This window comes from Apium graveolens, unplaced genomic scaffold, assembly GCF_009905375.1.
Source record: "Apium graveolens cultivar Ventura unplaced genomic scaffold, ASM990537v1 ctg679, whole genome shotgun sequence".
Lineage (NCBI taxonomy): Eukaryota > Viridiplantae > Streptophyta > Magnoliopsida > Apiales > Apiaceae > Apium > Apium graveolens.
In genome coordinates this window covers 129,338-149,511 of record NW_027419785.1, presented here as the reverse complement: position 1 = coordinate 149,511, position 20,174 = coordinate 129,338, and the positions used below count along the sequence as shown (strand labels likewise).

General features: G+C 36.5%; 1 non-coding gene across 1 annotated transcript; it reads right to left on the bottom strand.

Annotated features, from left to right (window-relative positions):
• Nucleotides 1–1,092: 1,092 nt before the first annotated feature.
• On the bottom strand, nt 1,093–1,199 carry LOC141703581 (small nucleolar RNA R71). Its single transcript, XR_012567605.1, has one exon. It is a non-coding gene; the product is annotated as a small nucleolar RNA R71 (small nucleolar RNA).
• Between the last annotated feature and the right edge of the window lie 18,975 nt (nt 1,200–20,174).

The window sequence follows — 20,174 nt, the reverse complement described above, 5'->3', positions numbered from 1 at the left end:
TGTGTTGTCAAATTCTATAGACATATAGGGTCTCAATATACTTGGTGTCTATTAACCTTCTATCTTTTTTGTGGATGTCTGGTAGTATGTTATTCGTGCAACCAAAGTTAACATTTATCAGTTTCGTGTTATCTGATTAGTTATCATCACTATTACATGGTAAGGTTAAAAACAAAGATTTTGAATGAAGTTAGAATCCCATGTTTGTCTCATATAGTAAATCAATCTTTAATTTTTTAGTTATTTGCATGTTAGTTAATATCTTAGTTACAAACAATCTCAATTTGTTGTTCGTCTTAGCATTGAATAATAACCTTATCATTGTTGCATAAGCGTATAAATCTTAAATTAACCGAATGAGTCTTTGTGGGAATGAACTAGAAAGAATTTTATATTACTTGTGAACGTGTATACGTGCATGTATTATTAGCACGTGTTTTCTTCCTAACAAGTTTTTGGCGCCGCTGCCGGGGACTCGGTGTTAATTTTTAGTTTATGTGTTTGTCACTAGTGATCGTTAAAGTTCATTGACTCGGATATTGTTACTTACTTATTTTCTTATCATGTTTCAGGGACTGAGCGTGTATGCATACGCGTTCTCGGTCTCGTAAGAGAACACTGGATCAAGCCGAGGAAGAAGTTGTAGTAGCTCAGGAAGTTTTTGAAGAAGTCGAGAAAGTTGAGGAAGAAGCACTAGCTGAGATGGGAGATCAAGCAAAAAATATGAAGGCTTTGATGGACTATTCTCAGCCTAAGATTAATGATATTCATCCCAGCATTATCAGACCAGCCATCTCGTCTAACACCTTTGAGATCAAGTCGAACACGATTCAGATGATACAAAATTCAGTTTGGTTTGGGGGTTCTCCTATAGAAGATCCCAACACGCACATCAGGGATTTCATCAAGATCTGTGACACTTTCAAGTTCAATGGTGTGTCTGAAGATGCTATTAAGCTGAGGCTTTTCCCATTCTCTCTGAGGGATAAGGCTAAGTGTTGGTTACATTCTCTACCAGCAGGTTCTATCACCAAATGGGAGGATCTTTCTCAAAAGTATCTCACTAAATTCTTCCCTATGACAAAGACGGCTGCAATCAGGAATGCTCTTACTTAGTTTGCGCAGAAATATGGAGAATCTTTGTGTGAGGCTTGGGATCTCTACAAAGAGATGCTTAGGAAGTGCCCACACCATGGCATGCCTGAATGGATGATCATAAATTGTTTCTACAATGGTTTAGGCGCACAATCTAGACCTATGCTCTTCAAGAAGTTGGGGTTACCTGATCCAAATCCCAAATATATGTCCTTGCAGTTGGCCAATTGCTCTATTACATATCCACGAGACATTGTGGAAGATATATTGGTCAAAATGGACAAACTCATCTTTCCTACTGACTTTGTTATTCTTGATTTCGAGGATGATAAGAAGATTCCCATGATCTTGGGAATACCTTTTTTGGCTACTGGCCGAACCTTGATTGATGTGCAGAAATGTGAGCTCACTATGCGAGTTCAGGATCATGATGCCACCTTCAATGTTTTTAATATCATGAAATTCCCTACTGATGAAGAGGAATGCTTTAAGGTGTAATTGGTCGAATCTGTGGTTACTTAATAATTGGATTATGTGCTCAAATCAGATGCCTTAGAGAAAGCCTTATTGGGGGATTCAGATAGTTAAGATGATGAAAGTGACCAGCAGTTACAATTGGAAATGCCTTTTGAATCTCTTGCGTTGGAAGAGCTGAAAAGTTCTCCAAAGTGCCTCAAGCCATCTATTGAGGAAGCTCCTACACTTGAGCTTAAGCCTTTACCTGAACATTTGAGGTATGCAATTTTAGGTGATGCATCTACTTTGTCTGTTATTTTTGCATCTGACCTTTCAGGTAGTGATGAGCAAAAGATTTTGAGAATTCTTAGAGAGCTCAAATCAGCAATTGGATGGACTATAGCAGAGATCAAGGGGATCATCCCTTCTTATTGTATGCAAAAAATTCTGCTAGAGAAAGGAAGCAGGCCTACTGTTGAGCAACAGAGAAGGCTAAATCCGATCATGAAAGAGGTGGTGAAGAAAGAAATTCTCAAGTGGATAGATGCAGGGATCATCTATCCCATTTCTGATAGTTCTTGGGTGAGCCCAATTCAGTGTGTGCCGAATAAAGGAGGTATCACTATGGTTGCGAATGCAAATAATGAGCTCATTCATACTCGAACAGTCACGGGGTGGAGAGTTTGCATGGATTACAGGAAGTTAAACAAAGCTACAAGGAAAGATCACTTAAATCTTCCTTTTATTGATCAGATGTTTGATAGATTAGCTGGGCATGAGTACTACTGTCTTTTGGATGGCTATTTGGGTTATAATTATATTTGTTTTGCTCCAGAAGATCAAGAGAAGACTACCTTCACATGTCCTTTTGGTACTTTTGCCTTCAGAAGAGTTTCTTTTGGGCTATGTGGTGCACCATCCATATTTCAGAGATACATGTGGCTATCTTGTCTGATATGATTGAAAATAATGTAGAATTGTTCATGGATGATTTCTCTGTCTTTGGAACTTCTTATGATCAATGCCTGAACAATCTTGGTTTAGTACTGAAAAGGTGCGTTGAGACCAATCTGGTTCTCAATTGGGAGAAATGTCATTTTATGGTTCGCCAAGGCATTATTTTTGGGCACAAGGTCTCTGGTTGGGTCTTGAGATGGACAAAGCCAAGGTGGGGTTACTGAAAACCTTCCTCCACCAATTTCTATTAAGGGAATTTGCAGTTTTCTCGGTTATACGGGTTTCTATAGGCGGTTCATCAAGGACTTCTCTAAAATTTCGAAGTCGTTGTGCAATTTTCTAGAGAAAGACGTTCCTTTCAAGTTTGATGACGAGTGCTTCGCTCCTTTTGAGAGCTTAAAGAAGAGTTTCATTACGGCACTTGTCATAACTGCACCTGATTGGACTGAACCAATTGAAATGATGTGCGATGTAAGTGACTATGCAGTTGGAGCAGTTCTTGGACAAAGGAAGAACAACATATTTCATATGGTCTACTATTCTAGTATGACCCTCGATGGTGCTCAACTGAACTACACTACTACTGAGAAAGAACTATTGGCTATTGTCTACAGTTTTGAGAAGTTTTGATCTTATTTACTTGGGACGAATGTGACAATTTTCATTGATCACGTTGTTATTCGCTATCTCGTCTCAAAGAAGGATTCGAAGCCTAGATTGATTTGATGGGTTCTTTAACTTCAGGAGTTTGAATTAGAGATCAAGGATATAAAAGGGACTAGGAATCAAGTCGTTGATCATCTCTCTCATTTAGAGGATCTGAGTGCAACTTCACAGGATAAGCCTTTTATAAATGAGTATTTTCCCGATGAGTAATTGTTTGGGGCGTAAGTAGAAGAACTGTGGTTCGCCGACATTGTGAACTACCTTGTGAGCAATGCTATGCCTCCAGACTTGACTTACGCTCAAAGGAAGAAGTTGTTGCATGAAGTGAAGTGGTACATGTGGGATGAGTCGTTCCTATTTCGGCAAGGAGTTGACCAAATCAGCAGGAGATGTATTCCGTATAGTAACGGGGGGGTCTTGCGAGACTGCCATTAGACTGTTTATGGAGGCCACTATGGTGGAGAAAAGACAGCAGCTCGTATCCTTCAAGCATGATACTTTTGGCCAACTTTGTTTAAGGATGCTCATCAGTTCCTTTTGAAATGTGATCGATGCTAGCGTGTTGGTAATATGTCCAAGAGGGATGAGATGCCTCTTAATGTACTTCTCGAGGTTGAGGTCTTCGATGTTTGGGGAATTGACTTCATGGGGCCATTTGTCTCATCTTGTTATCAAAATCGGTGGAGATTTTTGAGAATGATACGAGCCAAGCATTCAAGGTAAATGGATAGTGATTGAAGCATTACTAAGGTTAGTGATGTTTTTCCAATAGGACGGCGCGCCCACGCTGGTATGCGGGGCGACCGCGCTGGTTTTCTAGTAGCACGGCGCACCCACGCTTCCAGGAGGGGATGGTAAGTTGTTGGAGATGATTATGGAGATGGGTTAGGTTGCTTTTTGTGAGGCACCCGCTGTTGTGTCCATGAGTGTGGTTCGCGAGTTTTACGTGAATACGAAGGCGGAGAAGAATGGGTACTCTGTGGTTAAGGGGTTGAGGGTATACTACTGTGTTGAGACTATTCGGAGCGTGATCGATCAGCCCGAGAGGAGGCCGGAGCAGGAGGATTGGAATGTGAAAACGGGGGATGATATTAACTTAAATTTGATTATTGTTACATTGTGTGTGCCTGAGACTCACTGGAAGTTCAAGAGGGGCACAAACGAGTACGCCACTTTCCCTGCCTCGTGTATGAATAGGTTTGCACGTGCATGGAATTTTTTTATTTATGCTAACATCATGCCATCTTCTCACGTGCATGATGTGACTGTGGAGCGTGCATGGTTGTTGTGGGGTATTCTTCAAGGAGATTATGTGGATCTGTGGTTGGTAATTTATCAGGGTATTTTGAGGTTTCTTCGTGGGAGCACTACGGGTTCTATACCCTATGCGTCGATTGTGACGAAGCTGTGTGTGTCGGTTGGAGTTCATTGGCCCGCTCACGAGCAGCTTCAGGTTTCTAGTTGTGGCGCCCTCCAAACCCGGGTCAGAAGTTTGGGGTTCACAACACATACACAATATATAAACCTGTATAAGAAATATTATTTGAAATGACCCTGCTTTGCATAACCACGGATCGCAACAAGTTAAAGTATGAAAGCAAGCCATAACCTTAACTTTTATTACAACATACCAAATCCCAAGTAATTCAATTTACAACTAATAAGGAAATTAATCTTACAATCTTACTAATTTAATTACCATAAAAGCTCCTGCTACCTCGATCTAACACACTCTGGAATCCTAGCTCATACTCTGAACTGAGGAACCTCGCTATCAACCATATCCTTTTTAATTTACAGGGCTTTACAACTATTACTGATCAACTCTGAGCTGACTCTACCGCTCAGGCTTTAACGTCCAACCACTAGATCATATTGGATTCGACTTCGACACTCAAGTTTTTCTGTTGAAACTATACTGAGCTTGTCGACTGACCACTAGGTTATCTTTAGTCCAACATCCACTTTCGGTTTCCCAACTAGAACCTACAGGTTCGAAATAATATATGTTAGACACCCAGTTATGCTTGACATATCCTCGGTACCAATCCTACCCAAACGATAACAATCCCGACTCGTACTTATATACATTACTACAGTACACGCAACATACATGATTCATATACTCAAATCTCGATTCAATATTCATTTTCGGAAAACACATATACTCATTATTTTAGGAAATAAATTATCCATTGTATTTTACAAAATATTTATTTAGAACTATATAATTATTTACATTCGACTAGTAGTTCCGATATGTTACAGGGTACGTTCCCGAAAATTGGACAGCGCTTCCTTTGCTTATCGGACTAACCGTCGAATACAATCGACGTCAAACCAACCACTAATCCCAACCATCGGTTCAACCCAACAATCAATCAACCATTACAATCACAATTTCAATCTCGAATAATAATATATAACTACTATTTCACTTCGAACTCATAAATAAAATTTGTACATTGATTATTTATTTATATTAGGACCTAAAATTAATTCATCACGGTCCACCGTCGGCTCGCCGAGACTCATCGCTGACGGCGACGAAATCCGCGGGTACCCGATTGATCCGGGTTTCCGACATAAATATCACCAATTAAATCATTTCGGAATAATCTGAAATCTAATTTCGAAACAAATCAAGATTGCTTCATTTGAAATTTTTCAATAAGTTACACAATAGTTCGAACCATTAAAGTAAAAGGAATCGAATTAATCCAAGTAACACAATCATAATCCAACCCAACAACACCGCAACAACACACAGAGACAAGTCGGAAAATAACATGCCGGAAGAACAGATCGGAAAGAACAAGAACCCATGCGGCAATTAATAAAATCACCTCCCTGATTTTAACGCACACACACATACGAGTATATACATGCATACGTAAGCATAGAATAACCACACACCACCGAAACACACCGGAAAAACCAGAGGGGCGGCGGTGATTTGATCGGAAAAGAAAATAGCGGCAACAGCAGCAGAGAGTTCGCCGGAAAATGCGAGCACAGGGGACCTGAAATTCCCAGGAAACCAAAGTCGTGAGGGGAGGAGAACAGGGGAGATAACGAGGGAGAGAGACTGAGACGAGGAAGAGAGATTGAGACGAGACAGAGGAGAAAGAGATGATGTTTTTGGGGGATTTAATCTGCAGCCCGCACATGTCCTTTAAATGGATACGTGTTAACATCTTTTATTAGATGTTAATACGTGTCCCTGGATACTCGGGGACCCAATATTCACCCCGAATTCTGAAACAAATTCGATAAATTATTATAATAGTCTTAAAATGTTATAAATATCTCGAAGTAAATAAAAATGTAACTTTCAAAATTTTAAAATAATTTCTAAAACACACTTTATACGCTTTTAGCAATTAAACGAATCGACACGCGGGTGAAATTATTCCCGAAAATTTCCAAAATAATTTTAAAATTCTCAAGATATTCCAAACTTAAATAAATATGAGTTTCATAATTATTGAAGAATTCTGAAATTAAATACAGATTTTACAAATAAGTGTAATCGGAAAATCATACAGGGTTAAATAATTGATGAAATATTAATTTCTAAATTTTATAAAATCCCAAAAATAATTATTGTAATTATAGAACCATAAAAACAATTTTAAAAACATTCCAAATATTTATGCAATTAAATTTACACTAAATCCACTTTTGAAATTGAAAATAATTCAATACGACTCCATAATTAATCACACGGACAATCTGGTACACCATAAATTACACATAGATAATAATCAAACAACACATAGCGGTCAAAACCAATACACATATTTTATTCATTTAATAATTTCCATAATCACATATTTAAATAATTCAAAAATACACGAGTCGTTATACTAGTGCTACTATTGACAGTTCTACGTTGTTGAGTATGCAGGTGTGGTACGGTGGGAAACCTGATCCGAAGGGGCTTGGTTATTATTATGACCATTTGCCGGGTAGACGGCCAGCTGATCAGACATATGCTGGTGGTTCTTCGGAGGCATGCAGAGTAGTTGGAGAGCTCAGTTAGGTGAAGCCGGTCCATCACAGCAGTAGCAGCAGGAGGAAGTAGATGACAGTGTTGGTTTAGGTTCAGCGCAGTATAGGCGATTGGCAAGGAGGATGGATGCGATGCATGACATCCATAGTAGGTTTGCACATGATCTCACCCAGGCATTGGGGACATTATTCAAAGACACATGAGTTGATATCGAGTGGCCAGTTTTCGGTGAGGATTTCGTATACCCGCCTCCTGACACTCCTGACACTCCACCTGTTGAGGGTGATGATCCTGATTCCGAGTAGGTATGCCGTATTCCTTGCTATTACCTTCACTGAGGACAATGAAAATTTTAAGTTTGGGGGTGATAGTTAAGGAATATGTTTGTGTGAGTCAATATAGTTTGCATAATAGTTTAGTTCATATAGTTGCATATTTATCATGTAGTTTTTTTATTTTTATTGTTAGTATATTGCATATAGTTTCATGTATTTGCATTATAACATGATCCCTTAGTTTAATTTGCCAATTGATTTGTGATATTGATGCAAGTGTGGTGATGTCATATTTAGGAATGTTAAGTCTTATCGAGTTGATTTGCATGTTAGAAGCAAGATTTTTTCACTTACTCTTATAGGTTGCTTGCGTGCTAGATCATGTTCATGGTTTGCTTGCTTGTTTGTTGATGTTTAATCACATGTTTATGATTATAATGTATGATATTCTCTTAATGATAAAATAATATGGATATTTGAAAAAAAATGGAGAAAAACATAGGATTTCAATGCTAGTTGTGGCTAGCTGTCAAATGACTAGTAGATGACTCATTTTATATGAGTAGTCTAGGGTTGAGCGAGATGGAGCGAAATGCACTCGCTCAGAAATTAAAAAAAAAAGAAAAAAAAAAAGAAAAAAACTTGTGTTATGTATAGTTAATCACGAGTGGGCTCTTTAATACTCGAGTTATTAAGTTCTTAGGGGACTTTGTGCCTAGTGACCTAAGGCTTTTATAGTCTGGAATCCACTAACCTAATACTCGCTACATGGGTATTATTGTATAAGTCTTTTATGGACCTCACTCATTGCACGATCAAATAAGCATATATGTGTTGTTATGTGTTAGCAATAAAAACATGGATCCATGTATAACTCCGATAAATAAAATTGAAGTATTATAAGTCATTTTGAGTTTAACGTTTATTCTATTTATAACCATGTGATTTCCTTGATGAGTAGTGAGTCATGATTATTGATCTAGTTGCGATAGTATATCTGATAAGCAATTACACAAACGCACGTTTCTAGCTTGTGAGTTGATTTGTGGGATTTGATTGAACTTGTGCAAATTACTGCATTTGTTGAGATGTTGCTTGTTGGTTGGTTAAGTTATTCTATTGGGATCATTGCATTCATGTAGGTTGCATTCATGCATTTTTATTTCTTATTTTTTGAGTCTGTTTCTGCTTGAGGACAATCATCGATTCATGTTTGGGGGTATGTTAAGTGGCATTTATGTGGCGCCCTCCAAACCCGGGTCAGAAGTTTAGGGTCCACACACACACACCTTATTTATAACATGCTTATAACAATAATAAAGATAATAATAATATGCAGTGACCCTACTTACCAACTACCACGGATCACAACAGGTTAAAGTATGCACACAAGCCACACATACACACTTATATTATAAACACCCAAATCCCAACTATTTACTTACACCTGAATATTAAATATTATTACAAACTACACAAACTTAAACTATTCCAAAAGCCGTTAGATAGCTTATTCCGATCAACCTGGAATCCTAGCTCTCGCACTGGATTGGGGATCCTCTCTACCAACCGGTTCCTTCTTAACTGAAAAAGAGTATAAACGAAATCACACAAATGAGCTAACTAGCTCAGCAAGTCACATTGAAAATACTGAGAATAAATAATGATCAAGTGAAATGAGTTAAGGTATCAAGTGAACAATGAATAATGATTTAGAATTGGATATTAGATTTTCATTTTAAAAACCAAGGTTAGGCTGCTGATCAGTCACGCACTAACCCCGATCAAGGCACACAACTCTGCTCTAATTACTAGATCCAAGGCACACATTGGCCTAACTTGACCACCAATCTGGTCTGACCATGAATCTGGTCCGCAATTTTATAAAACAATCATATTCTATCACAATAACAGAATTAACAATATAAAGCAATAAACAGATTCATAAACAGCATTCGATTTCCAATCATGAGATGGTTTCAATCTTCACAAGGAAATAATATGGCAATTACAAAGAATGGCTATCAGGTGGTGAAAGAATTGGATAACAAAAGAGTCAAAGTTTCAGAGTTACAAGGATTTGGTCTTTCAATGTATAAGGTACAATGGTTTGAGTACGTAAGTAATTCTGGTTCAGTGTTCAAAATTTAGTTTGTACGTATTTCTGGAGTAGTATCGTATATCTGTGGTTTGTATTCGGAATGGTTCAGAAAGAATAAGGTTTATGGCTCAAGGATCAATAACTGGAATTAAGGTTTAGGGTTCAGTGCTTCAAAGCACTTGCAATATAAAATAGAACTATCAACTATTCACGGTATATCTCGAGAAAGTTCAGAACACTTGCCTTGTATTAGCTTGCTACACTCTACTAGCTTTCAATCACAACCTCTTACTATTCGACTACTTGCTTCCCTTTCCTATGCCTTGCCTCTTCTGCACACATAGCATAAGTATCTATCAATACTCAACTCATATGATTCTACTCGACATAAGTTTCTATCTACCCTACATTTTACCCAAATCCGATTTAAAGATTGAAAGATACGATCAAAACAGTCATATAACGTACACATACGGATTTAACACGTTAATCAATGCACACATATAGCACATAACTCGTAAGATGTTTGATTGAAAAAACTTTTCAAAGAAGGTTTGATGTTAAAAGGATTTTTCAGATATTTAATATAGATTTTTAAATATTTTTCGGAATTTAAACGGGCCGTTGAACCATTTTTTTGAAACAATAAACAGGGTTTGGTTCGCCGATTCTAGCTTCAAAATAATTTTATAATAATTATCGAGCTTTGAAAACAATTTAGGATAATATTTTAAACCTCGAAACTATTTTTCATAATTTTTAAATCAAAAATAAATAATTAAATGTAATTAAATAATTAATTAAAATCAAATAATAATTAATTAAATCAATTAATCAATTAATTTTTGAATTAATTGACCAATTAACTAATTAATTAATAACTAAAATTAATTAACTAATTAATTCAAATTTATATTTGAATTAAAAATAATTTTTAGAATTAAAATAATAATTTTTAGAATTTTTAATAATTAAAAACAGATTTCTGTAATTAAAATAAATAGAAAATATGATTTTTAAATAATTTATAAACAACAATCCTATTTTTGCAAATTCTGGAAAGTTCAGGAACCAAACTTTATCGTTTTCGAAAGTACAGGGACTAAAGTGCAATTTTACAACCCCGTCGCCGGAAAACGCCCTGTCTCGCCGGAGACGCCGTTCCCGGGATCCTCACACCTCCACAAGCTCCAGATCACTTCTCATAATCACCAGGAACACAACCCAACAATCAAATCGTTCTAATAACCCCGAAGTTGGCTGGAAATTGGCCGAGAAGTTTGCTGGTTCCGGCGAACTTTGTTTGCTTCGATTCGAGCAAACCAGGAATCGTCATTTGTTGTAATATACATGACTCGATTGCAAATTCAACAAGGAACATGATACAATCAACAAAAATATCCAATAACCCCTAGAAGAAAAAGCCCCAAATTTCAATTCAAAATATTCATACGGGTCGTAAACCCTAATTTTGAAATTCAAAAATTAAACCAAATTTTAAACATGTTATTGAAATCTAAATCAGTCATATAATATATCAAAATCATCAGGAAGAAAAGCTCTAGAACATGAAATCATCAAATCATCTAAACAATCATCCGAACAAAAATTCATAATTTTAATCAAAATAATTCAAAAATAAATAAAAATATAGAAAATAAACCTTGATTTCTGCAGTTCTAAAACTTGAAAAATCTGATAGTACTCCTTAAATCCTTCATTTTGGTTACTAGAGCTTCCCGAGCAGATTTCAATTACACCTCGAAATTATAGTTTGATTCTCAAAAGGTTATAAGAAATTAAGGTTTTTCTCTGTAAAATTATATAATTACTGGCTCCAAATGTTTTCTGTACAAAATAAAATATGGTAAGGGCTATTTATATTTACGGAATATTGGTACCCCGTTGGATCATACCGGATAAAAAATAGTACGTTTATTTATAAAAACAGATCCAAAAAATGGTACCGGTTTCGGGATAATTATCCAAATCTGTACAATTTGTACTGCGGTCTTGGTCTCAGCGCCTGGTTACACGTATTACGAGGTGATAATTATAATAGTTTAATAAAAAGATCCCATTTATCGAAAATACGAGTTGTATTGATTTACCGAAATAAATTTTGTATCGAAAATATTGAGCCGGGACCCGCACAGGACAAACCGTACGCCGGATCGAAAAAGTCAAAACATGGAAAATGCTCGGAATATTACAATTAGGTTAGGAAGGAGTTCTCGGAAGAGTTTCGGGTTATAAAAATGTAAAATCGGTGAAGTCGGCTGGTTTCCGATTATATGAAATGATTTAAAAATACTCGGAAAAAGAATTTATTAAAGCCATAAATTTTCTATAAAATGATAAATCAACATAAAAATAAATAGAAAGATATGAAAATTATCTATATTTTATTTTGGACATATAAAAATTAAAATACTCAATTTATATTATTTTTAATCACCCAAACACATATAACACTTAACAAATAATTCACAGAATACATACTGAACATGCATAATATTTATTTATTAACCAAAATAATTACACGATATATCCCAGATAGTACATTCTTCCCCCTTAAAAGGATTTTGTCCTCAGAATCTCCCAAGAAAATAAATGAGGGTACTTTTCTCTCATATCACTTTCTAATGTCCAGGTTGACTCTTCAACCTTTGGGTTTCTCCACAATACTCTTACTAACTTTACCATTTTATTTTATTAATACTTTCTCTCTTTCTTCTAGAATCTCTATCGGACTCTCCACATACGACAAATCTGCTTGAAGTTCTATTGGCTCGTACTCAATTACATGCCTGGAGTCTGGATTGTACTTCTTAAGCATCGATACGTGAACAATATTGTGAATGTGCTCCATGTGCGGGGGTAACGCCAACTCATAAGCTACTTTTCCAACACGCTTTAGAATCTCAAAAGGTCCGACATACTGGCATGATAACTATTGTTGTAAGCAAATTCTACCAAGGGTAAATGCTCATTCCAACTTCTTTTGAAATCAATAGCACAAATGCGTAACATATCTTCAATTGTCTGGATTATTCGTTCACTTTGGCCGCCCATCTGTGGATGGTAGGCCGTACTCATATTCAGTCTCGTTCCCAAACATTCTTAAAAACTCTTCCAAAATCTTGAATTAAATCTCGGATCTCGATCGGATACGATAGACACAGTAACCCCATGACGAACTATGATCTCTTTCAGGTACATATGGACCAACTTGTCCAGTGAAAATCTTTCATTTATAGGCAGAAAATGAGTTGACTTGGTAAGTCTGTCCACTATAACCCAAATGGCACCGTGATTGGCTTTTGTCCTTGGTAATCCGACTATGAAATCCATGGCAACGTGCTCCCACTTCCATTCTAGAATCTCTAATGGCTGCAATAATCCACTTGGTCTCTGGTGCTCTGCCTTGACTCTCTGACATGTATAACATCTGATAACCCATTATACAATCTCCCTCTTCATATCTGGCCACCAATAATTTTCCTTTACATCTCTGTACATCTTTGTACTCCCTGGATGGATTGAATACCTTGAATTATGAGCTTCTTGTAAAATTTCATTCTTCAATTCTGTTACTGGTGGAATCCAAATTCTAAAAGAAAACCTAAGAATACTTTGATCGTCCTTTTGTGTGCATACCTCTTCACCTACCAAATGATTGATGTCCTGATCCATTATCTCCTCTTGACACTTCTTATCTTTTCTAACAACTCTGGCTGCAAAGTCATACTATACCTTTTTACTTCATTAGGCTTGCAAACTCTGATCTCCAATTCCAATTTCTGAAATTCCTTGTATATCTCCTCGGGTACTGATAACACATTCAACTTTTCTTTTCGACTTAACATGTCCGCCACAACATTTGCTTTGTCGGGATGGTACTTAATTGTGCAATCGTAATCCTTAATCAACTCTAACCATCTTCTTTGTCTCATGTTAAGCTCTTTTTGTGTGAATATGTACTTTAAACTTTTGTGATCTGTATAAATCTCACATTTTTCTCCATATAAATAATGTCTCCAAATATTCAAAGCAAATACTATGGCTGCTAGATCCAAATCATGAGTAGGATACTTTTGTTCGTGTGGTTTTAGTTGCCTTGACGCATATGCAACAACCTTATCGTGCTGCATCAGAACACATCCTAGTCCTTTATGAGAAGCATCGCTATAGATTACGAAATTCCCTTGGTCATCTAAAAGTGACAAAACAGGTGATGTAATTAATCTTTGCTTCAATTCCTGAAAGCTTTCTTCACATTTATCGTTCCATATAAACTTTTCATGCTTCCGTGTAATCTTTGTCAATGGTGTTGCAATCCTTGAGAAATTTTGAACAAATCGCCGATAATATCCCGCTAATCCCAAGAAACTTTTTACTTATGTCGGTGTTTTCGGCCTTTCCCAATTTGTAATAGCTTCAATATTTGGTGGATCCACTTTGATCCCTTCATTACTGACTATATGTCCTAAGAACTGAACTTCCTGTAGCCAAAACTCACACTTCGAGAATTTAGCATATAACTTTTTCTTCCTCAAAATCTCCAAAGCTGTCATCAAATGTTCTGCATGATCCTCTTCTGTCTTTGAATAAATCAAAATATCATCTATAAACATAATAACAAACTTGTCCAGATATTCCTTGAAAATTTTGTTCATCAGGTCCATAAATGCTGTCGGGGCATTGGTTAATCTAAAAGACATTAATAAAAATTTATAATGTCCGTACCTTGTTCTGAAAGCTGTCTTTGGTATATCCTTTGGCTTAATCTTTAGTTGGTGATATCCCGATCTCAAATCAATCTTGGAAAAGTACTTGGCTCCTTTAAACTGGTCAAACAAATCATCAATTCGAGATAACAGATACTTATTCTTGATTGTAAGCTTATTGAGCTCTCGGTAGTCGATTCACAGTCTCATGCTCCCATCCTTCTTCTTGACAAATAATACTGGTGCACCCCACGGGGATACACTGGGTCTGATTACTCCTTTCTCTAACAACTCTTGTAATTGCTTTGCTAATTCCTTCATTTCGACGGGCGTCATTCTGTACGGGGCCTTGGATACTACTTCCGTTCCAGGTGCTAAGTCGATTGCAAACTCAATTTCTCTGTCTGGAGGAAGTCCTGGTAACTCATCGGGAAACACATCTGGAAATTCATTGACTATCGGAATATCTTCAAGTTTTGATGGCTCCTGACTTCTATCAAGTACATATGCAATGAAATGCTCGCATCCTTGTCGTAGCAACCTTTTAGCTTGGATCATCGTTAAGAACTTCATTGCTTTCTTCTGGCCCTTAACGTTACTATCCTTTCGTCTGGCGTCTTTACAATTACCTTCTTATTATGACAGTCTATTTAGGAATCATGCTTAGATAACAAATCCATTCCTAAGATAACGTCAAACTCTCTCCTAGTTAAATGGTATCAAATCCACACATAACTTATTACCAGAAATCTCAATTTCACAATTCCCATAAACTTGATTAACAGATACACGTTCTTGATTTGTTAATTCCACAGTCATTATTTTATTTAAATACTCAACTGGACAATTTAACTTACTAACAAAATCTTGAGAAATAAACGATCGAGTTGCTCCCAAATCTATTAACACTTTGGCACATAAAAAATCCACATTAAGCCTACCTGCCACGACATCAGTGTCCTGAATAGCGTCATTCACAGACATATCAAAAACTCTAGCCCTTGGAGTCTCATTCACTGCTGGAGTAGATCCCATAATCCTCAATGCATTACTGACTGGGGTTGGTGTCTTGCAATCCCTTGTTATATGTCTTGGCTTCCCACATTGAAAACATGTAAACCCAATGGCTGGAACTTTAACTGTTGGATTCTGGGTAGGCTGATCCTTGCTCACTTGCTCGCTTATTGGCTGGTTACGGCACTCCCTCGAATAATGCCCTTTCTGATTACACTTGAAACAAACCACACTCAACTTATTACAAACTTCTATGTGCTTCTTCCCACATACTTGACAATCTGGAAAAGTTAACCTCAACAGATTTGGCTGATTCACATTGGCTGGATGGTTACCTTGACCTCCGTCGCCTCCATTCTGCTTCCTTAAATTAGAATTCCTTCCTGGCTGAAACTTGTCTTTCTTAAAATTTGGAAACTTCCCTGGTTTTGACTGTCCTTCATTCCCTTCAAACTTTCTTTTCTTACTTTCCTTCTCTTTTGTGACATCTCGCTCTCTGTTTCTGCAATCATGGCCTTCTGTACAACTCCTGCATAGGTATCCAATTCAAATATGGTTACCTTCCCTCTGATCCATGGCTTTAGACCTTGCTGAAATCTCTTAGCTTTCTTCCTGTCAGTATCCACATATGATGGCACAAATTTTGACAATTCCTCAAACTTACTTTCATAATCAACTACCGACATACTTCCCTACTTTGGCTCCAAAAACTTCAACTCCATCTGGTCCTGAACAAACTGGGGAAAGTATTTTTCTAAAAACAATTCTTTGAACCTTTCCCAAGTAATAGCATCTCTACCTTCCAATGTCTTCACAGTTTCCCACCAGTAGATGGCCTCATTCTTCAAATAATAACTTGCAAACTCAACCTTCTGTTCTTCCTTTACCTTGACTAAGGCAAATGACTTCTCTATTTCCTTTAACCAAACATTAGCTTCAATTGGATCTAAAGAACCCTTGAATTCCAGTGGATTCACCGCCTAAAAAGTTTTAAAAGTTACCTGGGGGTTGGTCTGTCTTTGTTGCTGTTGAGTCAGGTGAACTATTTGTTGAACCAAGATCTGAAGAATCTGGGCTACTGTTGGGTCTATAAGTCCTGGGTTTGCATTCTGGTTGGTATTATCTTGGTTGTTGTTATTGGTTTCTTCATTCTGGGTGTTAGAACGGTTATTTCTTCTGGGAGGCATTTTCTGTAAAGACTCAAACAACTTATTTAGCCTTTAAATCAAATTCTTTGCATAAAAGAAAAGTTTTATAAAATAGAAATATCTCTTTTTGAAAGCAGTTGTAACAGTTGAACTAAGTAAATTGCATGCTCCTTTACAGAATGTAAACAGTTAAGGGGTTAGGGTATATGGTATCACAAGAGGTATAACTGGTGTAATAAGTAAAGTAAAGTAAAACAGGTGCAGTAACATAAATGACAATGCTGGAAAGGAAAAGGTACTGATATATATATATATATATATATATATCAAAAGTTTTAGGTAGTACAAGCGTAAAAACGTTTCAGAAGTAAAAGCAAAAGGGTACAACAAACTTACTCACTAGTTAGTAGATCTAGTCTATAAATACAACCCAAAAGTCTACTGATACTACTACACACTACTGTACATAATAAACAACCACAATAACACTGCTCAACATCTCCATCTTTGTATCTCTGTCTCTAACTCCAAGGAAACTCTGGTCCGCCTAGCCTCTCGAGGTCCTCCATCACCTCCCCAGCCCATCCAATAAATGCATCAGGGCTGGTTAATATAGCTCCATGCAGTCTGGCCTCAAGAATCCCCCGTGTCACGTGGATCTCCTCTCAAAGCTCTCTCATACTACGATCAACATATGTAGTCCTGATAATATGTTGCAGCTCTCGAATCTGTGTAAATAGGGAATCACGCTCCAGAAGAAGAGCCTCATACATGTAATAAGGAACATGATGCAATGTAGACTTGAATGGGGCACCCGTAACTAAATGCCCAGTAGAATCTGAATCAGCAGGTGGGGGTCCTCTGATAGGTGGCCTCTTGCCCGGGGGTGGAATGGCCTGTAGTGGTACAGGCTGCAACACAACTGGGGTTAGAATAGCCAACACTGGTGGAGCAACATGACGTGAATCTGAAGATGGTCCTCCAATTGAGGGCTCAGAGTGGTCAGCTGGTACTGGGATGAAAGAGCCGGCCATCGCTGCTATCTGAAATTATATCATAAAATAAGAATCTCGAACCATAACGTGAATCATACTAATACTTGTTATACTATTGCACTTAACCTCTCGACTTTCTATCTTTCTACTTGCTTACTTCTAATCCTAACAATCTACCCATTCCCATCAATCTAGGCTTGTGTTAGTGACTTATAACCTGTAGCTCTCATACCAAACCTGTGGCGCCGTCCAAACCCGGGTCAGAAGTTTGGGGTCCACACACACACATACTTGGAATCCTAGCTCACGCACTGGATTGGGGATCCTCGCTACCAACCGGTTCCTTTTTAACTGGAAAAGAGTATAAACGAAATCGCACAAATGAGCTAACTAGCTCAGCAAGTCACATTGACAATACTGAGAATAAATAATGATCAAGTGAAATGAGGTGAAGTATCAAGTGAACAATGAATAATGATTTAGAATTGGATATTAGATTTTCATTTTAAAAACAAAGTTTAGGCTGCTGATCAGTCATGCACTAACCCCGAGGAAGGCACACAACTCTGCTCTAATTACTGGATCCAAGGCACACATTGGCCTAACTTGACCACCAATCTGGTCTGACCATGAATCTGGTCCGTAATTTTATAAAACAATCCAATTCTATCGCAATAACAGAATAAACAATGTAAAGCAATAAACAGATTCATGAACAATATTGGATTTCCAATCATGAGATGGTTTCAATCTTCACAAGGAAACAATATGGCAATTACAAAGAATGGCTATCAGATGGTGAAAGAATTGGATAACAAAAGAGTCAAAGTTTTAGAGTTACAAGGATTTGGTCTTTCAATGTGTAAGGTACAATGGTTTGAGTATGTAAGTAATTCTGGTTCAGTGTTCAGTATTTAGTTTGTATGTATTTGTGGAGTAGTATCGTATATATATGGTTCGTATTCGGGTATTCAATAATCAATGGTTCAGAAAGAATAAGGTTTACGGCTTAAGGATCAATAACTGGAATCAAGGTTTAGGGTTCAGTGCTTCAAAGTACTTGCAATATAAAACAGAACTATCAACTATTCACAGTATATCTCGAGAAAGTTCAGAACACTTGCCTTGTATTAGCTTGCTACACTATACTAGCTTTTAATCACAACCTCATACTCCTCGACTACTTGCTTCCCTTTCCTACGCCTTGCCTCTTTTGCACACATAGCATAAGTATCTATCAATACTCAACTCATATAATTCTACTTAATATAAGCTTCTATCTACCCTCTGTTTTACCCAAATCTGATTTAAAGATTGAAAGATATGATCAAAACAGTCATATAACGTACACATACACATTTAACATGTTAATCAATGCACATATAACACATAACACGTAAGATGTTTGATTAAAAATACTTTTCGAAGAAGGTTTGATGTTAAAAGGATTTTTCTGATACTTAATATGGATTTTTAAACATTTTTCAGAATTTAAACGGGTCATTGAACCATTTTTTTGAAACAAAAAAACAGGTTTTGGTTGGCCGATTCTGGCTTCAAAATAATTTTATAATAATAATCGAGCCTTGAAAACAAGTTATAATAATATTTTAAAGCTCGAAACTATTTTTCGGAATTTTTAAATCAAAAATAAATAATTAAATCTAATTAATTATTTAATTAAAATTAATTAATAATTAATTAAATCAATTAAACAATTAATTTTAGAATTAATTAACCAATTAACTAATTAATTATTAACTAAAATGAATTCAAATTTATTTTTGAATTAAAAATAATTTTTGGAATTAAAATAATAATTTTTAAAATTTTTAATAATTAAACACGAATTTCTGTAATTAAAATAAATATAAAATATGATTTTTAAATAATTTATAAACAGCAATCCTATTTTTGCAAATTCTGGAAAGTTCAGGGACCAAACTTCATCATTTTCAAAAATACAAGGACTAGAGTGCAATTTTACAACCCCGTCGCCGGAAAACGCCCTGTCTCACCGGAGACGGCGTTCCCGGGATCCTCACACCTCCAAAAGCTCCAGATCACTTCTCCTAATCACCAGGAACACAACCCAACAATCAAATCGTTCTAATAGCCCCGGAGTTGGCCGGGAAGTTCGCCGGTTCCGGCGAACTTTGTTTGCTTCGATTCGAGCAAACCGAGAATCTTCAGTTGTTGTAATATACAATAATCGATTGCAAATTCAACAAGGAACACGATATAATCAACAAAAACATCTAATAACCCCTAGAACAAAAAGCCTCAAATTTCAATTAAAAACATTCATACGGGTTATAAACCCTAATTTTGAACTTCGAAAATTGAACCCAATTTTGAACATGTTATTGAACTCCAAATCAGTCATATAATATATCAAAATCACGAGGAAGAAACGCTCACTACAAGAAAAAAGTCCATAGACATCGGTTTTTAGCCGATGTCTATGCTGTTTGGCAACCGATGTTGATGTCGGTGATGTCTATTCTAGACATCGGCCATAACCCGATGTCTTTACTAGCTTAGACATCGTTTCTGGAAAAAAAACTGATGTCCGTGCATTGTTTTTTTACAAAAAATGTTAGAAATAAATAATTTAATAAATAAATTACACTTATTACAACAGATTAAACATATAATGAGCTATGTTTTTTACCACATAGACATCATATATTTTCTTTTAGGTGATGTAAAATCAGATATT